Genomic DNA, 24,878 nt, shown 5'->3' on the forward strand with positions numbered 1-24,878 from the left:
GTATCTGAAGCACCTTTTCAAAGAGAAATCAGCCTTTATCTGTGGAGGCTTCTATATGGTCTGTCCCACTAGGTAAAACGATCACATTATTGGCAGTACATCAGTTTTCTCTCAACTTTTTTTCTTTCCCAGGGACAAATATACTGAATATTGTGGGAATTCCATATGCTTGATTTCTCACATTTTACATCTTTAAATTCCATATTCATGTTGCAAATACAATGAAATATCTCTGCAGTAAAGCAAAATGTTTCACAGCACACATTTACTGTTCAAGGAACCAAACCATAAAGGAGAAATTTCAAGGCAGTAAAACAATTTAGACAAGCATTCTATTCAACTGAATGGTATGCATCTATTACAGAGAGCAACTCCTAAATTGAGTGCCTCACATAGAGAAGGCACAGCAATAATAAGTTGAGGAATGAATAGATGTTTATTTCATACAGTTTGAAATGACAAGGTAGAACCAATGTTGTCCTGGAAAACTATCTCCCTGAGGGGGGAAAAATGCTTAAATTTATAGCATTTGTCTGCTTCTGTGGTATAAACACTGTCCCTATAACCATTTGGTATCAAAAAACACAGAGTAAGGAGGAGAGGTGCAGAATATTCTCTCCCAGATTGGTCCAAGTGGATTCTATTGCCAGAGGGGCAAAAATCCTTTCTTTCATATGATGTGACAAAAGGAAATTATGCTGCATAATTAATTAATTAATCTCCTGTTGGCTAATTAGTTAAATAATTTTGATGGCAGCTAGAGTTATTTTTCCCCTACTACGATAATAAGGTGCTTTTTTTTTTTTTTTTTTAAATGAAGTATGTTAGCTACAGGTAGAAAGTTGTAAAGATTCCTCTCCTGGAGTTCCTATGCTTTTGATGGGAAATAAAAAAAACAGGGAAAGCCTTGAGGATTTTCCTGAAGCTGAAAAAGAAATCTCTTTAACAAGGGCCACCTACTTCAGGGCCTGGGAGCTGTTATGCATGCCTTGAAGAATCCTTATTCTTAGCCATTGCAAGCTCTAAAAGTGAATAGGGAGGCCCAAGGCAAAGCAGGCTTTTAGCAACCTGGTATATTAAGTCTTAGAATTTATAAAATCCTTCCATTCCCCCAGAATTTGAACTACTTTTGAAGTTCAGAAATTTAGTTCATATAAGAACAGAAAAGAAGCTAGAAGATAGTTTAAACGACGATCAAAACAATTATTCATTATAGGCCTTCAATGGTCTAGACCCTGAGCTGGACATTTTCTCATATATTATTTTATACCTTGTATTTAATTCATATGCCTTCATTCTTTGGGATGAAAGTAAAAATTCTTCCATTTAATAAAGATTGAAAATGGCATCCCACGGGTTACTAAAAATATTTTCATAACAATAGCAATCACCTTTTCTTTTCACATTTGCTAGGTTCTAACCATTTCACTTTTATTGTAAGTTAATATCCTTGGAATTATTTCTATTTTACAGATGAGGTCAATGAGACAGGAATTAAGATAATGTGATGCTCAAGGTCAAAAGCTAATGAATTAGAGGGGAGTAACTGGATCACAAGTCCTTTCTCTCCACATTCATTGCTTAGTATGTGTTGATTAATTCAGTCATTCCACAGATGTTCATTGATCACCCACTAGGAGTCACATGCTATTTTCTGTGGAGATAGGGCAGAGATCAATACAAATAAAAATTCTAACTCTCAAAAACACACATTTTAGTAGGAAATGACAGTAAACAAATAATAAAACAAAGTAATATTAAATAAATATTTACAGTGATTATGAAAATACAGAGTAAAAAAATAGAGAGTGTTGGTGCGGTAGTGTGTTGCAATTGTAAATCACTAGTCAAGGGCAATATTCCCAGCAGGTTTACAGCTCAGGAAGCTTGGAAGGTAGGGAGAAGCTGAGGCATGCTAATATCTGGTGGAAAAGCTTTCCAGGTTGAGGAAACAAGTGGAGGTCCCTGCTTTATGCATTTGAAGATTACAGAGGTCTTTACACCAGCTGGTCCTAGAAATAAGGGATTGCAGTCCTAGAGGTAGGAAATGGAAAGTATAGTGCTAGACCTCTCTGGCTTCTATCATGTGGACAGTGCAAGGGGATGGAAGGCTGGATGAGGAAAGAACAATTAGCAGGCTGTTTCAATACTTCTTGTGAAAGATGTTAATGCCTTAGGTGGTAATAATGAATTGGATTCTGAAATAGTTTGAGCAAATATGATTTGTGGGATGATTACAGGTAAGATGTGTGTGAGAGAGAGGGATTTAAGAGTTGATTTGAGTAAATGCAGGCACCAAATTTGTTGAGATGGGTAATAAAACTAAAGGAGAGGTTTAGGGGGGAAGATAAGGAGCTTTTTAAATGTGCTAAGTTTAAGATGGAGAAGATGTGAGAAAAACAATTTTGTCTTCTTCAAAGTATAATTATAAAGTTGAACAAGGTAATCTATATGAAAGCACTCCGCAAATTTTTATTAGCTTTCTTCATTCTATTCTCAGCAGGGACATCTCACTGTGGCTAGATTGAGATATGGGGACCGACTGTCTTAGAACTGGTGAGCTTTGATGCTTGTGGACAACTTATTTTGTGTACAGAGTTAGGGTAGTGTTTTTTTTTTTTCAATTATTTGTCTTCAAAAAATAAAAGAAGCTGATATGTACTTGTAGATACAGATTTTCATAGGAAAAGAAGAAGAGTGAAGAGAGATGAAGAAGGTGGTGTGGAGGTGGTCCTGCCAAAAGTCACTTTAAATGTCTGTAGAATTGCTAAGAACAGAAATTGAAGAATCTAAGTGAGTGAAAGAGTCATTACCTCTAGGTATGAGCCCTGCTGCTCTGGAAGTCAGAGATCCAGAGTAGTTGCATTGGTGAGGAGGAATATTCTTCTCACCCACATGCATGTGTCATCTTCCCATCTGAGGATCTTGAAGAACCCTGAGAAGATGACCATGATTCAGACCTCAGTCTCAGCACCCTTGCTGGTAACACAGACTGTGGCAGAGCTCAATGATGAGAACAGAGCAAATGAACGTTTCCTAATGAGCCATGCCTGAGGTTCCCAGAAATTACTATGTATGTTGTGATGAATAAAGGCACAAAAAAAGACAAAATTTTGAGCAGTGTAATAACATGAGTGTTCTGAGATAATCAAAACGCAATGTATAAGTCTAGCAAGCACCTCACTGTTCTCCATAAGGATGTACAATCATTGTCTCTTGATAAAATAAATAACAAAAGACACTGAACAGGACACAATGCCACATACCTATAATCCCAAGGATTTGAGAGGCTGAAGCAGGAAGATCACAAGTTTGAGGCCAGCCTGAGTAACTTAGCAAGACTTTCACAGCAACTTTTTTAGACCTAGTCTCAAAATAAATAAGAAAAAGGCCTGGGGAAGTGGCTCAGTGGTAGTGCATCCCTGTTTCAATCCCCAGTAACACACATACCAAAGGGAGGAAGGAGCTGGTCTTAGGATCTAAGTGAGTTAATAATAATTATCCATTGGGCCATGGATGTAGTCTTATTTCCAATGTCTGGTTGGAGATACTGAGAGTTATTCTGTTACCAGAATCCTACCACAACCTCTTCAAGCAAATCTGGTGTCCCTGAGGTGGTGACCTGCTCATCTGGAGGCATTTGAGATTTTAGGGGCAGACTAAAAATTAAAACCCAGTGCATTTTCTCTCTCCAGAGCCTGTTCCTTTTATACTATTTATGTAACACGAATCTAGGTAGTCCGTTTTTTTTCTCCCGTGAATTTGATGAATGAAATCCACAGACAAGGGTGAGAGCAAGGAAACAGGATTTATTAGAATAACAGAAAGAAAACAGAGCTCCCAAGGGGAGGGGCCCCAAGAGAGGGATGCCAGTGGATGTCTGTTTTCAGCTGGCACAGATGATTGGTAGGGATGAGGTGACGGATGCCAACATGGACCAATCAAGCTCTTCAAGTTCCAAGTTTAATAAGCCAATCAGAAGAACATAATTTCAATTGCATATTTATATAATTAATAGAATGGGTCCAATCATGTGGTTTGGCAGGTCTTTGTGGGAGAAGAAGCATGTTGGGTAGGGGTCTGCTTGAAGTTGGCCATTGCTAGGAGTAGGGACAAAGGTAACTAAGGAAGGGCTTCTGTGGCTGAAGCTGTGAGGAAGAGAAGCAGGTATTCTAACTCAGAAGAAGTTATTGTGGTTAATGCTGGCAGGTTGTAGAGTGTCGCAGGATCTATTTCAGACCCACTGTCTCCTTTCAGATTGGTGTGATGTCCCCTTCTCTCCAGTCCTTCGCCAAGCCCTTATCCTGGCTGCCTACGGGAAATGTATCTTCCTGCCTCATTTATGCCTTTCTTGTACTTTAAGGCTTTAATTGGTTTTCCTTTACTTTCTGAGATAGTATTATCAAGGTCTTTGTACTCAAAATTGAACAGGTGTGGTGTGGTTATCTCAGCTTTAATTTTATTTGCTCTTCCTGAAAAGCAGATTTAATGCTCTCATCTGCATCTCCCATAAGCCATGTTCCTTGGGCTGAGTGTTTGGATTCCCTGCAATGCAGTCTGCTTCCACTGCCAATTGTACAATTTTCCACAAGGGGTAGAGCTGTGTTGGCAGCCGGCCACTGAAACGAATGTCCAGTTGGAGAGCACCTCCTAGTAGTCACTTACACAACTCAGGTGAATAATCAGTGAGCATCAGAGGTTGCCCACTGTGCTTTACCTGGAGAAGGACCACCATAAATAGACCCTACTTGTTGTCCCAAGGTGTAAGGTCAATCTGTTTTGCTGTTTCTCTAAGTGAAGACACTTCAGGCATGAGATCATGCCCTTCTGTTCTCAATCTATTTTTTCTTTCTAGATTTATTTCCTTCCTTCCTTCCTTCCTTCCTTCCTTCCTTCCTTCCTTCCTTCCTTCCTTCCTGGGATTTAATCCAAGGGCAATTTATCACCAAGCTACAGCCCTTGAACTTTTTATTTATTTTGTTTATTTTGAAATAGGGTCTCACTAAGCAGCTTAGAGCCTCACAAAATTGCTGAGGCTAGACTTGAACTTCCAATCCCCCTGCTTCAGCCTCCAGAGTTGCTGGGATTTCAAATGTGCACCACTGTACCCTGTTATTTTTCCTTTTTTTAAACTACCTTCATCCCACTTTTGCTTACAAATTTCAGGCTCTTCCTTAAGAGATGAAATGAACAGTGATATTATGTAGCTTCTTTAGACTTTCCCACTATGAATATGAGTTCCTTGGGCTGTCATATCATTTTATGGACATTTCTTGCAGTTTCCTAAACATGCCATTTTATTTGTGTCATTACCATTTTATTCTTTCTGTCCTACTTAAAGGGGAGTTCCTTCAGTAAGACTCGTAGAATAAGTATCACATAGTTCTCCAGAGCCTGAGAATCCCTGGAGAAGCTGAGAAATTTAATGAGGATCACAGATTAGGAGATTGTGATATATTAGGAAAGGCTAAAGGAAAAATCTTTCTGAAGACAGCTTGCTTTAATTATAATTGAGATTTAAATTCATTTCTGTAATGTACATCCACTTGGGGTGCTACAGCTCAAGGTTATGAATTCTATGGAATAAAATAAATGAGAAAAAAGACCAATAATTATTACGTATTAGAGCTTTTGCAGCTTCATTTATTTTATTATTATTTTGTATGGAAAGGTAGGGAAGTTGGGAATCTCTTTACAAGAATGCCTTAGGAAACATTTGCAAGCAAAGCAATAAACCTTCTTTTTCCTTTTTCTAAAAAAAAAAAGGACTGCCTTAGGCTGGGAGAAAATGTCTGTGAGCCAAAGAATAAAGACTTCTAATTTGCAGCAGTTTTAGAACATGTAATTAGCCCGTGACCTATATTTCTCATAGTTGGCTACAGTGAGAGTAAGTGAATCTAGAGAAATGGAATCCAGGTTTTTTTTGTTGCTGTTGTTCTATATGGAAAAAAAAATAGAGCCTTTATTTGTAATACAAACTTTGTCTAAGTGCAAGCAAAAACATTAGTTTTAAGACTTGACGGAAAGCAGCATTTTATTTCAAGTATAAGACACTAATACTTTTAAAAAAATTGATTCTGATCATTTTTCATAGACTATTTGAGATAATACATTTAATAAATTCTAAAAATAACTTTCTTTCACATATAATAAACTTAAGTATTCTTTGATTCATGTGAATTACACAGTACATATTGCAAATAATATATATATTATATATAGTACATATTCAAATGATATATTATTTGCACATGTACTATGTAATTCACATGAATATATATATATATGTATATATATGTATATATATGTATATATATATGTGTGTGTGTGTATATATATATATATCAGCATTCTGAATTGTGAGAAACCAAGAACCTGTCAATATACCAGTAAAATCTCCAATTTGGTGGTGTTTAGGTTAGAATCTAAGGTAACAACTGTTATGGAAAGGGCGGCTCCCTTTGTTCTGCTTCCTGTATTTCTCTATTCTTTGCTTGTCTCCCTTCATTCTGAAACTTTTCATTTCCTAATGCTATCATTAACACCTGAAGTATTTTGGTAACAAAATACCAAAACAAAACAAACAAACAAACAAAAACTCCGCAACAACAACAAACCTCACAAAAACTGTGGCAGCTCAATTGTGAGAAACAGGGTCCTCAGAGTGTAACTATTACCTGGTACAATAGCCTGTCCGCTCTTGTACACAGGATGGAAAAGGAGAAAGGACATTAATAAGTGTGGTTCTTTACAGACCTGGCAGCCACTTCATTTAGTGTAGAAAATGGGATTTTGATTGAGGAATTCTTTAATTGATTTGTTTTGTAACTTCATTAATTCCATATAAAATGTTCACATAGAACATCAAACACTGTAGAAATAACGACATGAAAGGTAAAAATTTTCTTATTACTCATTATTTCACAACAATGTATATTATTTGTCTATTTCTATTAAATATTCCTAACAGTGTTTTGAAGACAAGGTACCTGGAGCTCAAATTTAGATTGAATTGTGATTTAGATCAAGAGCTCTTATTATAAAGCCCGTGACAGAGGCCTGGTGTGTGTGTGTGTGTGTGTGTGTGTGTGTGTGTGTGTACTCCTGTTCCTTCATGTTCTATAGACAAAGATGCCTTCCTTTTGCTTCTTGATAGGGCTCCATTGATTCTGTTAGCTCATTCATTCTTTTATTCATTGATACATTCATATTATCATTTACTGAATAACAAATTGGAGAGAAAAATAAGAAAAATAAAGACTATAGAAGACATTTTTTTAAAAAAAAGACATAAAACCATTGAGAGAATGGAGCTGAGTAGCCTTGGCAAAGATAAAGGGACTGAATTTCAATTAGGGAAGAAGGAGCTGAGTCGGGATTAAAACAAACTCCCATTGAAAAGCGTGTGCTTTTAAACACTGTGTAAGGCTTCTTACCTTTGATGAGCTTGTTTTTTTGATATGTTTCCCTGAAGGTTTTCATTACTAAAGTATCTTCATTGCACAGACCCTCCAAAGTCACAGCCCACTGGAGATAAAGAAGCACTTGCTAAGTGCCACCTTGTATTCTGGGGATTAGGTTCAAAGAATAATAAGAAGAATTCCCAGATTTTCATCATCAAAGCCCACATCCTGTGACTGTGAGATTTTGCAACAGTTTTGTTGGATTATGGATTTATTCTTTATAGCATTTAAAGCTATGTTTCAAATGCAGATTGTCTTTCCATCTATAGCCCCACTTCATTCCTATATTTCTTTTATCTTTATTATTTATAGCTTGAGTAAATTCTGATTCAGTAGCACCCCACCACCACCACCACCTTGTCAGTAGTTTTTTTTTCCCCCCCTATGGTTTCACTATCCCATGGTCCAAAACTATCGAAGAGAAAATTTCATAAATAAACAATCCATACATTCTTGTTTGCCTATCATTCTGCATAGTATGAGGAAATCTCATGACACTCTGCTCCATCTTGCCTTGGATATAAATCATGTCTTTCTCCATTATCCATGCTGTATATGCCGCCACCCATGAGTCACTTCATAGCCATATCTGTTGTCAGATCAATGGTCATAGTATTTGCTCACATGTGTTCAGATAAGTCTTATTTACTTAACAATGTTTCCAAAATCTAAGAGTCATGGTGCTTACAATGGGGGGACACCATATCTCCAGAAGGTATGTGTGTGTGTGTGTGTGTGTGTGAGAGAGAGAGAGAGAGAGAGAGAGAGACAGACAGAAGTCAACAAAAAGATAACAGTGTCTATATGAGAAGTGTCAAGGAACAATTTTATGTATCTGTTTCCTTCTTGACCCCAGCAACTTTTCAGAAGTTTTAGTTGAGTCCCCCAAATCACATATAAATTTCTAAATCACTCTGTATGCACAGTTTTTAAGATGCTTTTTTGTTGTTGTTGTTGTTGGTTCAATAATATGTCTCTAGCCCCAAAGATCATACAAAACATTTCAATTTGAGTTTGGGCCAAACTTTTCAAAACAAATATTTTTCAATTCATTCTTCCAATACTCACCTGTATTTTTGTGTAATATAAATCCACTTAACAAATATTTATTGAGAGGCAAAAGGTAATAAAGAAAGGAATGTAGTTAACATCAGTCATTCTGAGGGACAGATCTAGTACTGCTACTTACTGAACATGTCACCTTGGCCAAACCACGTTTGTATATGAACCCCAGAGAGGATGTCATGAGCATTAAATAAAATAATATTTGATAAGAAGTATTGATGAGTTTGTATTAAATACTAGTCACAAATTATAATTATCTCATACTCTACATCTGCCAATATGATCATTAATGGGCTTTTAAAAAATCTAATAAATTACACTTGGGGGAAAATATGCTTTTTGTGCAAGTCATTATTTGCAAACATATAAGACAGATGTGGACTAGTGACTCCCAAACTAATTAAATTTCTTCAGATTCTGGACACACAGAGTGTGCGATTCCAGGTCACATGTTTCTAACTCTACCATTGCTGTGTTGTTACAGTCTTCACACAATATTTGTGCAACCTGTTATGTGTTAGCACAGATTTGGAATAGAGTGAAGAGAAATGAAGAGAGTCCCCACCCGTTCTGAAACCTCCCATATGCCAATAATTTAGTGAAGTATTTGGGGAAAGAGCCACGGAGGCAAAGTTCCCAGGGAAAAGCAATTGCCTTTCCAGTTTTGCAGGCATAAGTCTGTCACAATATTGAGCTGTCACATATTGAGATTGCCAGTGTGACATCTTCATCAATTCCAAACTGACTTCTTCTGCCCGACACGAATCTCCCAATTACTGGGATACCACCCTCCTCTGTCCTCCATGTCACCGGCAGCTGAAGGGAACCTGTGCTTCTCCAAAATGGACAAATCTCTAGTGTGATTTCACTTGTGGGCAGAAGGCAACAGTTGGATCACATTAAAACCCAATCAGCTTCATCCCCATTTTTAACAGTGATAAGAGTCCAGGAAAGAGCATTTTAGAGGTGGAAAATATTCCAGCTCATTTCAGAGAAAAAAAGCCAAAAAGCTGCTTTCTCTCCACAGTGGGGGCACATCAGGCATTCAGGAAATAGATTAGGAAAGCCAGAAAAGTCTTCCATTACTTTCCATAGGAAGCCCAGTGAGTTTCTTTCTCTCCTTTTAAAGGGCTTCTATCTGACTATTTTTTATATTATTATTATTTCACATTGGAAAATTACTCCCTAATATGAAACTTCTTTTAAATTTATGTGTTTCAAGATGCATGGGAACTGTGCCTGAAGGGAAAGTGAGTATATTCATGAGCAGACTGTGGAGGCAAAAAGTAGATTTTTGTGTCATAAAAATCTCTTTCTGTTATACAGGGAAATAGCTTGGAATTGTGATAAGTGGTTGTGAGCATTAATACCACTTTCGTGGGTGTAGGCAGAGTCCGGTCTAGATTCTGAGATGAAAGATACCATAGTGCTGAAGTTGATTGTGTTTTGGAAAGGATGCTAATTAGAGGATCCACTGTCATTTGGATTGTAAGGAGACTTGACTTGTGCAGCAGATCTACAGTCAGAGCCTTAGCTTAACCACCTATGAGTTGTGTGAACTGAGATAATATATTCAATCCAAGACTCAGGATTGTAGAATCACACTGGTAATCATACATGTATATAGGGTAATAATGTCTATCTCATTCCACCGTCCTTCCCATCCCTACATGCCCTCCCCTCCTTTCACTCCCCTCTGCACAATTTAAAGTTCCTTCATTCTTACCTGCCCACCCACCCCCATTATGGATAAGCATCTGCCTCTCAGAGAAAACATTCAGCCTTTGGTTTTGAGGGTTTGGCTTATTTTGATTATCATGATATTCTCCATCTCCATCCATTTACCTGCCAATAACATAATTTCATTCCTCTTTAAGGCTAATATTCCATTTTGTATATATAACACATTTTCTTTATCCATTAATCTGTTGAAGGGCATCTAGGTTGGTTTCATAGTTTAGCTATTGTGAATTGAGCTGCTATGAACAATTAATGTGGCTGTAGTATGCTGATTTTAAGTTCTTTGGGTACAAATCAAGGAGTGGGATAGTTAAGTCAAATGCTGTTTAAATAACGAGTTTTCTAAGGAATTTCCAATACTGCTTTCCATAGTGGTTGCACCAATTTGCAGTCCCACTGATATTCTTATGCTTCTATTAATTTTAAAAATGTCTTGAGATGTTCTCAAAGATAGTTTTGTTTTTTTTTTCATGGATAAGAGTATTCTTAATGTGAATGAATCATAAAATTTGCAAAATCTACAACTTTGAGTTAAAAAAGAAAAGAGAAAACCTGGCTTCACAATGCAATATGAGAGGTATTAGTGATTTTAATATTAAGAAAATATTTTGTGAAAACCAATATGATATCTGATATACTTTTATCAGATATATAAAATAAATTTAAATATGTTCTCTCTATGTATATCTATATGTCCATGTAAATTTCAATATAGACTACTATATATATGGATATTAACATTTATACACAAACACACACTCATATGCACATATACATATTAAAACAGAATTAAAGGCCAATGATGCTATAATATCAGGCTTTATCAGCTAAACTACTATGAACAGTGGATCTTTGGTTGACAGGGAAAGAATTAATGAAATCAGTATCATTCCTTTTGCACGTTGATGCAAAATGTTCACTGTGCAAAGTGTCCACACTCAAGAGTTTTCAATTAGAGCTATAATCACAAGTAAGTGTGTATAACTCAGAGTAAATCCTTTCTTTTCACCAAAGTGCATCCTGGAGCATCTTTAGTTATGCTCATAGGGGTAGGAAAGAGGGTGGAGTGAGATGGACATTATTATCTTAGGTACAAGTATGATTGCACAAATGGTGCGTTTCTACATCGTGTACAGCCAGGAAATTGAAATGTTGTGCTCCATTTGTGTACGATTAATTGAAATGCATTCTGCTGTCTTGCACAACTAAGTAGAACAAATTTTTAAAATTTATATTATAAAAGTCACTCAGACAGAAACATAAGGCTTTAGTGTGGGAAACACAGGGTTAAATGAAGATATGGTAAGAAATATATAGATTCGAAAAACCCAGATTACATGAAAAATCTAATCTGGACAATGATGGGATATTTGGTCAAAGGTAACTGTAAGTGAAAGCATCGAGTTATGATAATTCCAAAGTAGTCCAGTAAGCCTTTTACAATAATATCTGAGAGAAATGGGAAAAATTACCAAAATCCATTGTTTTTAATAGTCTGAGTTTTGATTTTCAACAAGAATATTTGGATAATATCTTGTATGGTTCCTAGACTCTTGGAACTGAGTTTTGCACAATCATATAAAAATTAACTTTTCTTTTCTTTTTTTTTTAATGGATACAACACAATGCCTTTATTTTTACGTGGTTCTGAGAATCGAACCCGGGTCCCGCTCGTGCTAGACAAGCACTCTACTGCTGAGCCACAATCCAGCCCCAAATTTTCTTATTTTTATCCTCTAAAGTTAAAACCAAAAGAACACAAATAGTTGAATAATTATTTGATAAGGGAATATTGTGAAATGTACAAATGTTTCAGTAAGAAATAGGAGTTTTTTGCTTGGTAATTTGCATTTTTACCCCAAAAGGCAAATATTTATTTAGGTAACAACTAAAATCAAAGTAAATTTTTTTATCAGCACTTGAGAAAATGCATGGTTTTCCACTTCATACAAATATCTAAGAAAATTAACTAGTATTAAATGCTCAATTTTTTTCTTTTTTGTACTGGGGAATTAAACTCAGGGCCACTCAACTACTGAGCCAAATCCCCAACCCTGTTTTGTATTTTATTTAGAGACAGGATCTCAATAAGTTGCTTAGGGACTCACTTTTTGCTGAAGCTTGCTTTGAATTCTCTATCCTGCCTCAGCCTCCTGAGCTGCTGGGATTACTTCACCTGATTAACAATCACATTTTTGAACTTCTTCAAATTTAATGGCAGTGACTCAAATTCTTCCAAGGATCCTCTACCTTCTTTAGAATTAGATTTTTCTATTACAATGTAAATAAAATAACAATAGAAATACATTGACATTGAAAAGATGCCTAAAATTGTCAAATAATTTCTTAGTGTTTTGTTGTTGGTGGTGTTAAGATCTGCAATGTGTTGCTGAAAATATGTGCCCTAGATGCTTATAATTCACAAAGCACATTCACAAACATTGTCACTAGGATAGGTGTTACCATCACCCTTAATTTATATGAGGAAAAAAAAAAACAACTGTGGTTAAGTGATTTCTCCTTTGGTCTCAACTCTTTAAAAGAAGTTGAGTTAGGTCTGATAGTCTTTGGATTCTACATCCTATGATCTTTTCTAATACTAAACAGGCTTTTAAACATGTTTGTAATAAAAAAGTAACCCTTCACAGGAAATGACTATTTCAATTTGATTTTACATTTTTTAGAGAACTTCATACATTTCAAATGCCACTATGTCCCTCAGCAGATTTGATTCCAAAATCAACTTAGATATGGTTAGAACCTATCTAAGTTAGAAAATTAAAATGCACTAAGTGGCCAAGTAGCTTCTAACAACCAATATGGGATGTCCTTACAAAAGTGACTTCTGCTTTCTTTAGTGCTTTTCTGTGGCTGAAAATAGAATGGAAGCCTTTCTTTAAGCAGAGTAATAGATTGTGAAGGTAAAATTCAGAAATGAGTTGGACTTTACAGATTTTTTTGTTTTAATGTTTGAAGCTCATAGCATCTAAGTGCTCAATTGGAAAAACAGAGAAGAAGAAAACAATGTATCTCTTAACTACACATCATTCCTAGAGAAGTCTCAGGCCAACTGTGACAATAATGTACATCAACTGTATGTAGCTTTCTTCATGTTCCATCTGTAAGGAAGACTTTGTATCAGAGTTCAACTTTCTCTTCCCATAAATCTAGTCCCCAATGTATATTTTCCCTGAGAAGCTTAGTCAGAATTGTATCTCCTACATATAAAGTCCTTTAGTAATTTTTTCTATGCATGTGAGACATGGCTCACTTCATGCCAAAGTCACATACTCCTTTTCATGCATGAAAAAGACATTCCATTGTGGACTTTATAGTTTCCAATTTTGAAAACTATAATCTATGTTATAACATCAGCTATTGCCTCTGCCTCATTTAATTAATGATGACTGAATTTCTCTCTTTTTTCATCTCTTTCAAGTGAAACACAGCTTGCTTCTGAAAGGAACTAGTTTCTGATTGCCTTTCTTCTATTGTTAAGAATATTCCTTAGGATAAAATGTAACCCTAGAGGGAAATGTCTACATTTGTTCAGCAATTTGCAAACCATCCTAGTACATGGAAGAAAAACAAAAGAAAACAAACAAACAAAATAAGGCAAATCCACATTAGAGTTGATGGCTTTAAAAAACAGAGTCTGAATGCCTATAATCTCAGCAGCTCAGGAGGCTAAAGCAGGAGGATCACAAGTTCAAAGCTAGCTTCAGAAATTTAGTGAAACCCTAAACAACTTATCAAGACCCCATCTCAAAGTAAAAAATAAAAAGGGACTGGGGATGTGGCTCAGTGATTGAGTACCCCTGGGTCTAATCCCTAATACCAAAAATGAAATAAAATGAAATAAACAAAAAAATGGAAAAGGGAGACATTATTGTTATATGAAGAAAAAAAGATATATGATTTTTTTGTTTCAAATTAAGGGAATGTATCACCCAAATGGATATGCCACTTAGCTGGAGAGTACCTGTGCTACATCAGGATAGAATACACAGGATAGAATTTACAAAAAGAATTAGGTAGAAGGGATTTCAAATTACAGTCATTTGAAGTGAATGGTTTCTAGAAACAACCAAAGTAGAAACAAGAAAAAATTTATGTATGTGGGTCGGGGTGTTTACTGGAAGGTCACTCGTGGATCTCAACAAGGCATGAGCAAAAGTGTATGCACAAATCTTATAGCATCCTTTCTAGCATCAAATGCTCGATGCCAAGTGTAGGGGATGAAGAACAACATATTGGTATTGCATAGTGCTGATGGGCAAAAAAAGCAGATATTTATTAATCCATTCATACATTCATTCATATATCAAATTTTTATTGAAGATGATAAACAGGCTCATTTATAGGCACTGGGAATTAAGCAATCAATAAATATTCTCATGAAGCTTAGCTATGAGTATGTGTAATAGATAAGGTAAATGGAACAAATACTATTTTCATGTCAATAATAACTAAAATTAAAAGAGGGCAAAAAGAGTCTTGAGATAGAATGGCTAGGAAAGGAATCACTGAGAAAATGACATTTGACTACAGAAAAAGGTGAAGAAGAAAATCATGGAGATACCTGGGAAAGAAGCCATCCAAAAAAAAAAAAAGAAATGAGATGTGGAAGAATGGAAGTGGATTGCCATATTTGAGAGTAAGCCAATTAGAGTGTATTCAAAGATGATTTCAGAGAGGATATAGGAATACCACAAGGTAGAATAGGGAGGAGTCTGAATAGGTTTGAACTCTTTTGAAAAGGATTCCTCACTTTTATTTGAATCAAAAAAAAAAAAATAAGCCATTAAAGAATTTTGAGCAGGAGCCAACAATAATCCAACTGATGATTTAGTAGGATTATGTTAGCTGTTCTTTTGGAATTAGATTGAGAGAAAAGAGAAAGGTTTTCTAAGAAAGACCACATAGAGAATATTAAAATGATCCACATAAAGGAAAGATGAGTTTGGATAAGATTTGCTATAGTAGAGGAAAGGAGGGTGGTCGTAGTGTGGATAATTTCTGAAGGTAGAGATAAGTGGATTTACATTACCAGAATAGTGAGTCTCTTTTGTGCAGCTATTTTAACTATTTGATATATAATAAGGAAATTTGAAAAAAAAATGAGAAATATTCTAAAAGAGGCACACAATTATAGAGTTTTTTTAAAGAACCTGTGATAGCTAAACTTTGCAATAACTGTTGAAACTAGAAATGGATATAGTATAATAGTGAATAAGGGCATGGCTTGTCTAGATATATATATGTAGGTTCAAATTTTAGATATTGCAGTTATTATCCATGTGACCTTTGATCCCTCACTTAAAATATTCTCTTCATCTCCAAGAGAAGGCAGTGATACTAATATTTCGATATCATTCTGAATTGACATGATCTGAGTTTCTTATTTCAATATTTATACTATATTGAATGCTGACTAAATATAGGCTATTCATATTGTAATTATAATTCATTCAATTGATCTTATAATGGACTTTGTTGTGGGCTTTGTTGGTAATGTATGTCTTTAAGGGTTTGTGTTAGAACAAGGGAGAACTCTAGACTTGAAGTTAAAAGTCCTAAGTTCAAATGTGGTCATTTAACTAGCCGTCGAGTTTATAGATATCAGAGCTGTTCAGGTCTCACAACTTAAATGCTAAATTTTTTTTTTTTTAATTTTTTAGTTCTCGGCGGACACAACATCTTTGTTGGTATGTGGTGCTGAGGATCGAACCCGGGCCGCACGCATGCCAGGCGAGCGCGCTACCGCTTGAGCCACATCCCCAGCCCTAAATTTTTTTATATGTGTATTCACATTTGAGAATTCCAGTGGCTTTGATGTACTAAAATGCAGAAGACCAATATCTATCTATTCCTTGCTGACAGGGTTCTTCTCTCCCTGTGTCTCTCTATACACACATATACACACACACCTGGTTTAGAAACAAACAAAAACTAATTCTCATTTCATACAACTGTTTACCATTTTGAGGCATTTGTTTTTAATTTAGGTTGGGGGCTATCATAAATGAGTTTTGATTCTCTCTGTTAAGAAAGAAGGAAGGCTCCAGTGCCATCAGTGGAAAGCAGAACCCCTCAGGAAGAAATGCATTCCCCTGTACCTCCTGTGCAGACATGACTTACCATCAACACTTGTGTGCTGCTCATGCTCCCCACATTATCAAGTAGCCAAGACAATACTGGAATACTGTGGCACCTCAGTAGGATTTGTGAGTGTATGGAGCATTCATATAACCTTCAACTACCAGAAGAAATTAATTTTGTCAATGAGAAACTAAGCTTTGCCATGCCTGTAATACCAGTGACTCTGGAGGGTCAGGCAGGAAGATCACAAGTTCAAGGTCAAACTCAGCAATTTAGTGAGACCCTGTCTCATTGGGTCCCTTAGGCCAGTGGTAAAGTATTCCTGGGTTCACTCTCCTGTACCAAAAAGAAGGAGAAGGAGAAGGAGGAGGAGGAGGAGGAGGAGGAGGAGAAGGAGGAGGAGGAAGAGGAGGAGGAGGAGGAGGAGGAAAAGAGGACGAGCTTAGGGCCCCTGTGAACAAAGATGGCAGATTCTAAAAATAATGATACTTTAACTTATGCTAGAATCTGAGAAACTGGAGAGAAAATCAATATAAAAAAAGATATTTATTTTCATGTCTGGATAATTAAGCACATAAAAATATAGGGTCAAATAGTTTCCTTATTCTTAAAGTGACATTATGGTAATCATTTGAACTTAAAATGGAGATAAAAAATTGTGTACCTCAATATTTTCTAAACTGTCTTCTTCTGAAGCTTATTTTCTATGAAATGTTGTATTAGAAAGTATACCTGCTATCTTCATGATAAAAATAGAAACATTAAACGAATCTAAATACAAAAAATGATCATATTTGTAAAATGACAGGATCACTCTGGTTATGCTTGGTTTCCAATTGAATGAAGAAAACAAAAAAGAGAGCAGACTGTCTACAGATACATTGTTCTGATTTATAAAGAACATAAGGGGCAACTGAAAGAAGGGGAAATAAGAAAGATGTAAGAATTATGGTTTCATTTTTTTTTAATTAAATTTGGTGGTATACACACTCTCCAGACTTTTTTTTTCTCATCCAAAAAAGAAGACCTGTAAAGCCCAGGCAGCGTAAGGTCACCTAGACATAGAATTCTCTCAGAGACAACTACAAATTTCGAATAAATATTATTGAGGATATTGTTATGTCTTCCCATTTTTTAAAAGTTCAAAGTCTCAGATTTTATTGTATTCTTCCACCAATGAAAAGAGAAAGTTATGTAGGGTTAGGATTCCTTAATACAAACTTTAATGACTGAGATATTTGCTAAATTCTGCATGCATAACAGAGGATGACAATATTGTTCTGTCTTAAATACATATTGTTAACTGCATACATAATAAGTAGCAGCTTAAATGGAGCTGCCTCAAGACGGAATTCCTTTTAGCCTGGAATAAGTGACAAAAACATATTCACACTTCTTTATCGTTTTGTTTGTAGCTGCAACATACTATTTCATACTCCACAATGAAAATCAGCTTTGAGCAGAAGGTATTTTTATTACATACAATCTCTCAATGATCCCAATATAACAGCAATTAAATCAAAGACATTCAGAAAGCTGTAAAGGGTCTTAGAGTATTTTGTAGTCTACCTTTCTCCTGTTATAAAATCAATTATGGCTCTGAAAGGTTTATTGACAGACTTAAGGCTGTTGAGCAGGAGAAATGGAAAGGAGAACCCAAGAGTCCTTGTCCTACTATTTTGTTTTATTAAAATTTGTCCTCTACTTACTGTTTTCCCTTGCAACTACCCAATTGCTGATGCATTTAGTAGCAATATAACATGGGAAAGAAGGCATAGAGGACATCATATAGAGAAACTCCTGTCATTACCTTTAAATGCAAAAGCAGATTGCAGGAGCTGGAGGCCAGACCTGTAGCTCAGCTCTGAAGAGCACAGTTGATGAACAGAATCAGCTCAGCTCCCAGTGTGGCTTTTTACCTTCATGTATGTTTTCCTTTAAACTTGTATTTTTTACATAATGCACTTTTCCATGTGTTGGTGTGATACTCTCATAACAGTATCATTTTTAAATAAAATGTAAACCACCTGTAATGAATAAAAACAAAAGGCACTGCCTGAAGAGTTGAATAAAGTCATTCTGACTCTTTCTGTGCATCCTCCAGTGCTTTGTCCCACAAAATGGAGAAAATGTGTTTAAGGAAGCCAAGATGAGATAAGGAATTACTGAACTATGACAGAAGGGAGGGATTATCTATACTAAAAAAAATGCACATTTCTACATAATAACTTGGAAGAAAATAATAATAATAGTATTAGTCAGAGGGTCCAAGTGAGATATTAGGTCATCCACATTAAGAAGAAAACAGTAGGGAATATAAAATCCACTTACTGGATTTTGGGGAATATAAACTAAATCAGAAGAAAAGAATAGCCAAAAGGTGAGTAAAAAACTTCTAGTGATATGCACAATTTTCATAGATGTTTAGATATATACCAGCTACTAGGAATAGCTTTCTAAGATACTCAGTTGACAAGCAAAATGAGAATCCATTCAGTTAATTGGGAGTAGTGCAATGATCTAATGGAGATAGTGATTGTGGATCTGGGAATTGGGAGTTATAACAGTCAGGACCCTAATAATGTTTCAATTCTCCCATGTATAGGTGAAAAATAGATATCCCAAAATGGTACCTAGTTTTCTAAAACCCAGGGAGTCATACAGTGACACATCTTACTTAGAAGATACAAAAAGTATACAACCAAAAAGTGGTTCAGGTACTAAGGATGATGTGCCACACACACACACACTGAGACAGCAGGAAGAAATCTATTATTCATATAATGAGATTTTTCTTGGGGTAATTACACAATATCTTAAGCCAGTCCAAAGCTGGCTTGAAAGAATAATCAAGGCCCCCTCTGGCTTGAATTGTATTGCATATAGGGTTAGGGTGAGGGTTCCCAGGAACCAGCCAGGGTTTTATGGCACACTAGTATCTTTAAAGTTCTTAAAAGTTAGCACAAATTACATGGCTTTAAAACACAGAAACTTCTTCTGTCATTATTCTAGGGTTCAGAAGAGGGAAATCATAGTGCCAGTGGAGTTGGTTCCTTGTAAAGGTCTGAGAGAAGGACTTCTCTGTTCCTCTCTCCTAGTTCCTTTGATCCTTCTCTTTGCTTGGGTAGAAGCTGCCTTTCTTCTGCTGCTGCCTCTGTCATCATAGGACCTTCTTTCCTGTTCCTGTGCACCTTCTCCTCTGATAAAGACCCCCGTCATATTGGATGAAAGGAGCACCTTAATGTAGCATGGCCTCATTTTAATTTAAGCAATTACATCTTCAAAGGCCTTATTTCCAAATATGTTCACATGTTGAGGTTCCAAATGGACATTCATGTTAGGCGGACACTCACATCCAGTATAAATGATAGGAAGTTCTTGCTGGTACCAAACAGGACAACTTATAGATTTTCTTACTGATTTGTTCAGTGATGGAGCAAGAAGGAAAGAGGGAGAGATGGGAATTCTGAAGCTGCCTCCAGTTAGACATCAAATATCTAGTCAAACTCCTTATTGCAAAAAGTCTTCTGATTCCTCTACAAGTTAATTTCTTTACTTATATAACTAGATTTCTCAAGATAAAAAATGACCCTAACATATATCTTTCAAAATTGAACCCTCATGACTATAAATGGATATTCTAAAATGATTAATGATGCTCATTTATCTACAAGAGCTGCTAACAGTCTGTTGTAGTCAAACATGATCTTATGTACAATCATCCCAAGAATACAGAATTCAGAAGAATTCAGAAATAATTCCTTGGTACATAGATCACATAATTTAAGAAATTCTTTCTCCATATTACTAACCATCTGATGTGGAGAAAGGTGAATATAAAAATAGATGAAACAAAACAGGACCCACAGGAAAAGGTTTTGAGATATAAAGAAAGAATGCAATTATAAAACTGTGATTTGAGTTAGGGAAATATTCTCAGAAATATAGTCCAGATCCATTTAATTCAATATATGCAATAACTTACACCAGAGTCAGGAGCAATGTTGAATTGGTAAGTTCCTTGATTAGGACACCAGATAAATCTGAGCAAATTCCACCTCTCAGGATAGTTGTAGAACAGTGGTTCAGTAGGGCTCTAGGGCCTTGAGATCTAAAAACTGCTTTATATAGCAAGTGTTTTATAAAACCCTTCCTTTGCTATCTTTTAATGGAATGTGTAATTAGTGTCATCTACCTCATATATATACTATTTATAATTAGAAATAAATAGGCATCTAACTATAATAAAAGGAAAGCAATTTTTAAAATTTGTAATTGATATGTAAATGGTTCAACTCTTCCACAGTATAAAACATCATATACCATGCAGATGCCTCCACCTACAAATAGAGTTGTGATAATTAAAACAATTGCAAATTCAATTCCATAGCCTTAGTGGATTAAAAATCCTGAATGAATTACATCTGGTGTATGTTTTTTGGAAATAATGACCAAATCTTGGAAAGGTCTGAACAGAACAGAATATAGACTTTCTTTGATTTATATGTTCGTTTCATTCCTGGAAAAGTTCATGCATATTTCAAGGTTGCACTGGGAGCAGGTTTGGATTTATAGTAGGCCTGTCCTCCTGGGTCTTTCATGGAGTCCCATGCCAGAGCAAACTGAGTTTGAGCCATTATCTGGCCTCTGTGGTCATAGGCTGCTGACACTGAAATAGGTTGCATAGTGAGGAAGAAAAAAAGAAAGAAAGCTTACACAAGTATTTTAATTTATATGAAAAACAGAATTAAACTCCATGTTTAGATTATTATAAAGCATTTTCTTCAGCTGTTTAGAATCTGATGCTACATCTATGTTAAGCAACTTTCATTGACAACCCAAAATATCCCTAATATCCAAAGTGCCCCTAAAACCAAATAGAACAGATCTATTTAAATTTCTGAATTTATATAGAATGTGTGTTATCATGTAGAGCTAGTGATTACTTGCAGATTTTAATGTAATTTTTGAAAAGTACCAATTACAACCAATTTTAACAGGCTCTGTCAGTCATAGAAATTAAAATGCCCTCAGCTTTCTAACTTGGTAGATTTACTTAATGTTGTGAAAACATTTCATTCCACTGAGAAAGGAAGACTAATGTTTGTTGGGGTTTATTTTAATCAAATAAAGATGAAGGTCATTTGTAAATATGAAGGTGGATAATAGCAAGATGAACCAAATTGCTTGAAATAGAGAAATAGAGGAAAATTTCTAGCCTGATATTTATAAAACTAATGATCAGTATCGATATTTAAAAATTCTGTTTTGTAAAGGCATTGGGAATACAGTTCAATTTGGTGGAATACTGTGTGCCGGAACTATACCAAAAGCTTAACATGAACATATACCACTGACTTATGGATAGTTAAGAGAAATATATAGCCAGAAATTGCTCTGCACTCAGCATACACTATCAACTATTATGTTTATCCTAGATCTCAAATTTAATAAGAAAGATTGCAACATATCCAGAAAAAAAATAGCAAAATAATCAAAAGGCTAAAAATATGTGTTTTGTATGTATGTGTACATATACACACTTGTAGATTTGTATGTGTATCCAGACCACTGATACTGAAAAAATACAATGTTTTACTATCTTATATTCACAACTTTTTTTTACTGTGCACATATTAAACTTTGTTTACAAGTAGATATTTTAATAATTGCTCTTTTGAAGTTGTATTCAACAAATGTGTGTGGTGTTGATGTGTACAGTACAGTATTGTTTACTACAGCAGATCCCTACAACTTTTTCATATTGCATGACTGAAACTCAGTCTATTAAAAGTCTTCTCATTTTCCCCTTATCCCTAGCTCCTCAGGACAATCATTCTACTTTCTGTGATTAGAAAATCCTGTCGGTTTGATAACTTCAGATACCTGTCTAAGTGGATTCATATGGAATGTCCTTTTCTGACTGTATTATTTTGGTTAGCATAATGTCCTCAAGATTCAATTATTTTGTAGCATATGACAAGATTTTCTTCCTTTTCAAAGAGGAATACTGTTCCACTGCAAGCATATACCCTATTGTTTTTATCCATTCATGCAGTAATGGACAATTGGTTTGCTTCCTTCTCCTAGATGTTGTGATAATGTTGCAATTAATATGGGGGTGCAAATATCTCTTTAGATTCTGATTTTAAATATTTTGAAAAATACTCAGAAATATGATTACTGAATCACTCTGTGATTCTATTTTAGTTTTCTAAAGAAACTCTGGACTATTTTCCATAGTTGCTTTATGAATTTACATTTTTAACAAAGTGTCAAAAGGTTCCAGTTTTTCTGTGTTCTTGCCAATACTTGGTATGTTTTGTTATTTTCTCCTGTTGTTAATCAGGGTCATTCTAATACAAATGAGGTAAGATTTTACTTGTGATTTGTATGATTCCTATATGATTAGTGATGTTGAACATTTTTTGTATAGTTGTTACAATTTTTACTTCTCCTTTTGAGAAATTCCTATTAAAATTCTTTGCCAATTTTTTCTTTGGGTTATTTGACTCTTTACTATTGAATTATTTGAGTTATTAATAGATTTTGGATATTACCCACTTATAGATGCATGATTGCAAATATTCTCTACCATCCTGCGGGTTGTCTTTTTCCTCTTGATATTTACATTGCTGTGCAGAAACTTTTTAGATTGATGTAGTTTCATTTTGCTATCTTTGCTTTATATTTTGGCTGTGCTTCTGGTGTTGTGCCTAAAATGTCATTTGTCAAGTTCAATGTTATGAAGCTCTTTCCCTTTTGTTTTCTTCTAAAAGTTTTATGGACTCGGGATTTATCTTCAAATCTATTATCAGTTTTGAGTTAATTCTGCTGCATATTATAGGATATAATAAAATCCATTCTGTCCCATGTGGACATACAGTATTTCTAAAACCCTCTGTTGAAGAGATAATCCTTTCCTCACTCTGGAGTCTGAGTACCCATATTAAAGATCATTAAGCTGTATAGGCACTCTGGATTTATTCTTGACTCTATTCTACACCTTGGCTACATATCTATCTTTATGTCTATGCCATAATATTTTGATTACCATAGCTTTGCCATCTGCTTGAAATTGGGCAGTATGAAGCTGCCATCATTTATTCCTCATTTCACGGTCTCAGACTCCTGTTCTGCCATCTTCCTCTTGTCACTCTGACTTATATTCACATTCTCACATTGAATATGGCATAAGATTAAATCATAATCCTGCAGTAAACAGTAAAATGCTTATATTTACCTGTGCTTCCCAAAGCACATTTAACTGATCTAATTTTAAAGCTCATTTCTTCCTTAAAAAATCTCTTTGACTTACCTCTTTTGCAATGCTGCTCTTCCAGGGGAAGAGGAGCCTTCCTGTGTCTAAATCCACCTCAATTGCCCAACACACACACACACACATACACACACACACACACACACACACACACACACAATGCTCTTGACACTCAGCAATTGTAGTTTTCCTATCTCCCTTTCCTCTTCACTCCAGTTTCTTTTAGTTTTCCTGAACATTGAGTATTGTCTGGAAACTCTATGAGCAAAGAGTAGCAAGGGTCAGGATCCGTGAGCAAATGCCTTCCTGCAAGAGATGGCACATAGAAATAATTCAGGAAAATATGATTATACACATTCAAGTGAGGAAATAGCTTAGTCTCTTTTCCTTTTCTTCTTATTAACTTTATTTGCTTTTCTTCCCTCATTCCACCTCGTTCCATCTTTTCTTTGTTCCTTCTTCTCTCGTCTTTCTTGATCATACTCTCTCATCTAAGATTCTTTCTGAAGCTGAATATTTGTTAAAACATATAACAGCTTCATATTGTTCATTTTAAGATACAAAATACTTTTTCTTTTATTATCAGGTTATGAGTTGTTATTATTTTTAAGTTCCATTTTACAAACAATTCATTAAGATTATCAAAAGAGTGAATAGAACATAAACTCAAATCAGACTTTACTACAAGTCACCTACTCTTTCCATTATTAAAATGATGTGAAATGAGTTCTCAGTGAAGAAACAAAGGGATTTCCTTCATGTGTAAATTGTGAACTATATTGATTGCTATGTACAGCTTCTTAAATGTAGTAGAAATTCATGTGATATGCTATTGTACTCAATGCATCATAACTGCTCAAAATATCACAGTATGATTTAAAGCTATATTAGAGGAGAACAGTGAGGGAGGTACTCTATGTGTCCCAGAGAAGAGAAGATGATAGGAGAAATTTATGGTGCTTTTGGGAAGCTATTATACTGAAAACTTTCTTAGAGAAAACTTTCTTAGAAAACAATGTTTTAGATACTATTCATCTTTCCAAAAATTCTTTTTGTAGATATTTAGATTTATTCCCTAATATTGCAATTTTAATTTCAGGCTGGATATTTATATTTGGATATATATTTCCCCTCATTTTCTATCTATATGTGTTTCTGTGTGTGATCAAGTTGTAAAATATGATAGATTTTTTTATTTTGTAATATCCATGGACAAAACAGAGAGGATT

General features: G+C 35.2%; 1 non-coding gene across 1 annotated transcript; it reads left to right on the forward strand.

The window, feature by feature from the left end:
- The first annotated feature begins 20,927 nt into the window (after positions 1-20,927).
- Positions 20,928-21,059, forward strand: LOC113194207 (small nucleolar RNA SNORA42/SNORA80 family). The gene has a single exon (XR_003302249.1). It is a non-coding gene; the product is annotated as a small nucleolar RNA SNORA42/SNORA80 family (small nucleolar RNA).
- Positions 21,060-24,878: the final 3,819 nt, after the last annotated feature.

This window comes from Urocitellus parryii, chromosome 4, assembly GCF_045843805.1.
Source record: "Urocitellus parryii isolate mUroPar1 chromosome 4, mUroPar1.hap1, whole genome shotgun sequence".
Taxonomy (NCBI): domain Eukaryota; kingdom Metazoa; phylum Chordata; class Mammalia; order Rodentia; family Sciuridae; genus Urocitellus; species Urocitellus parryii.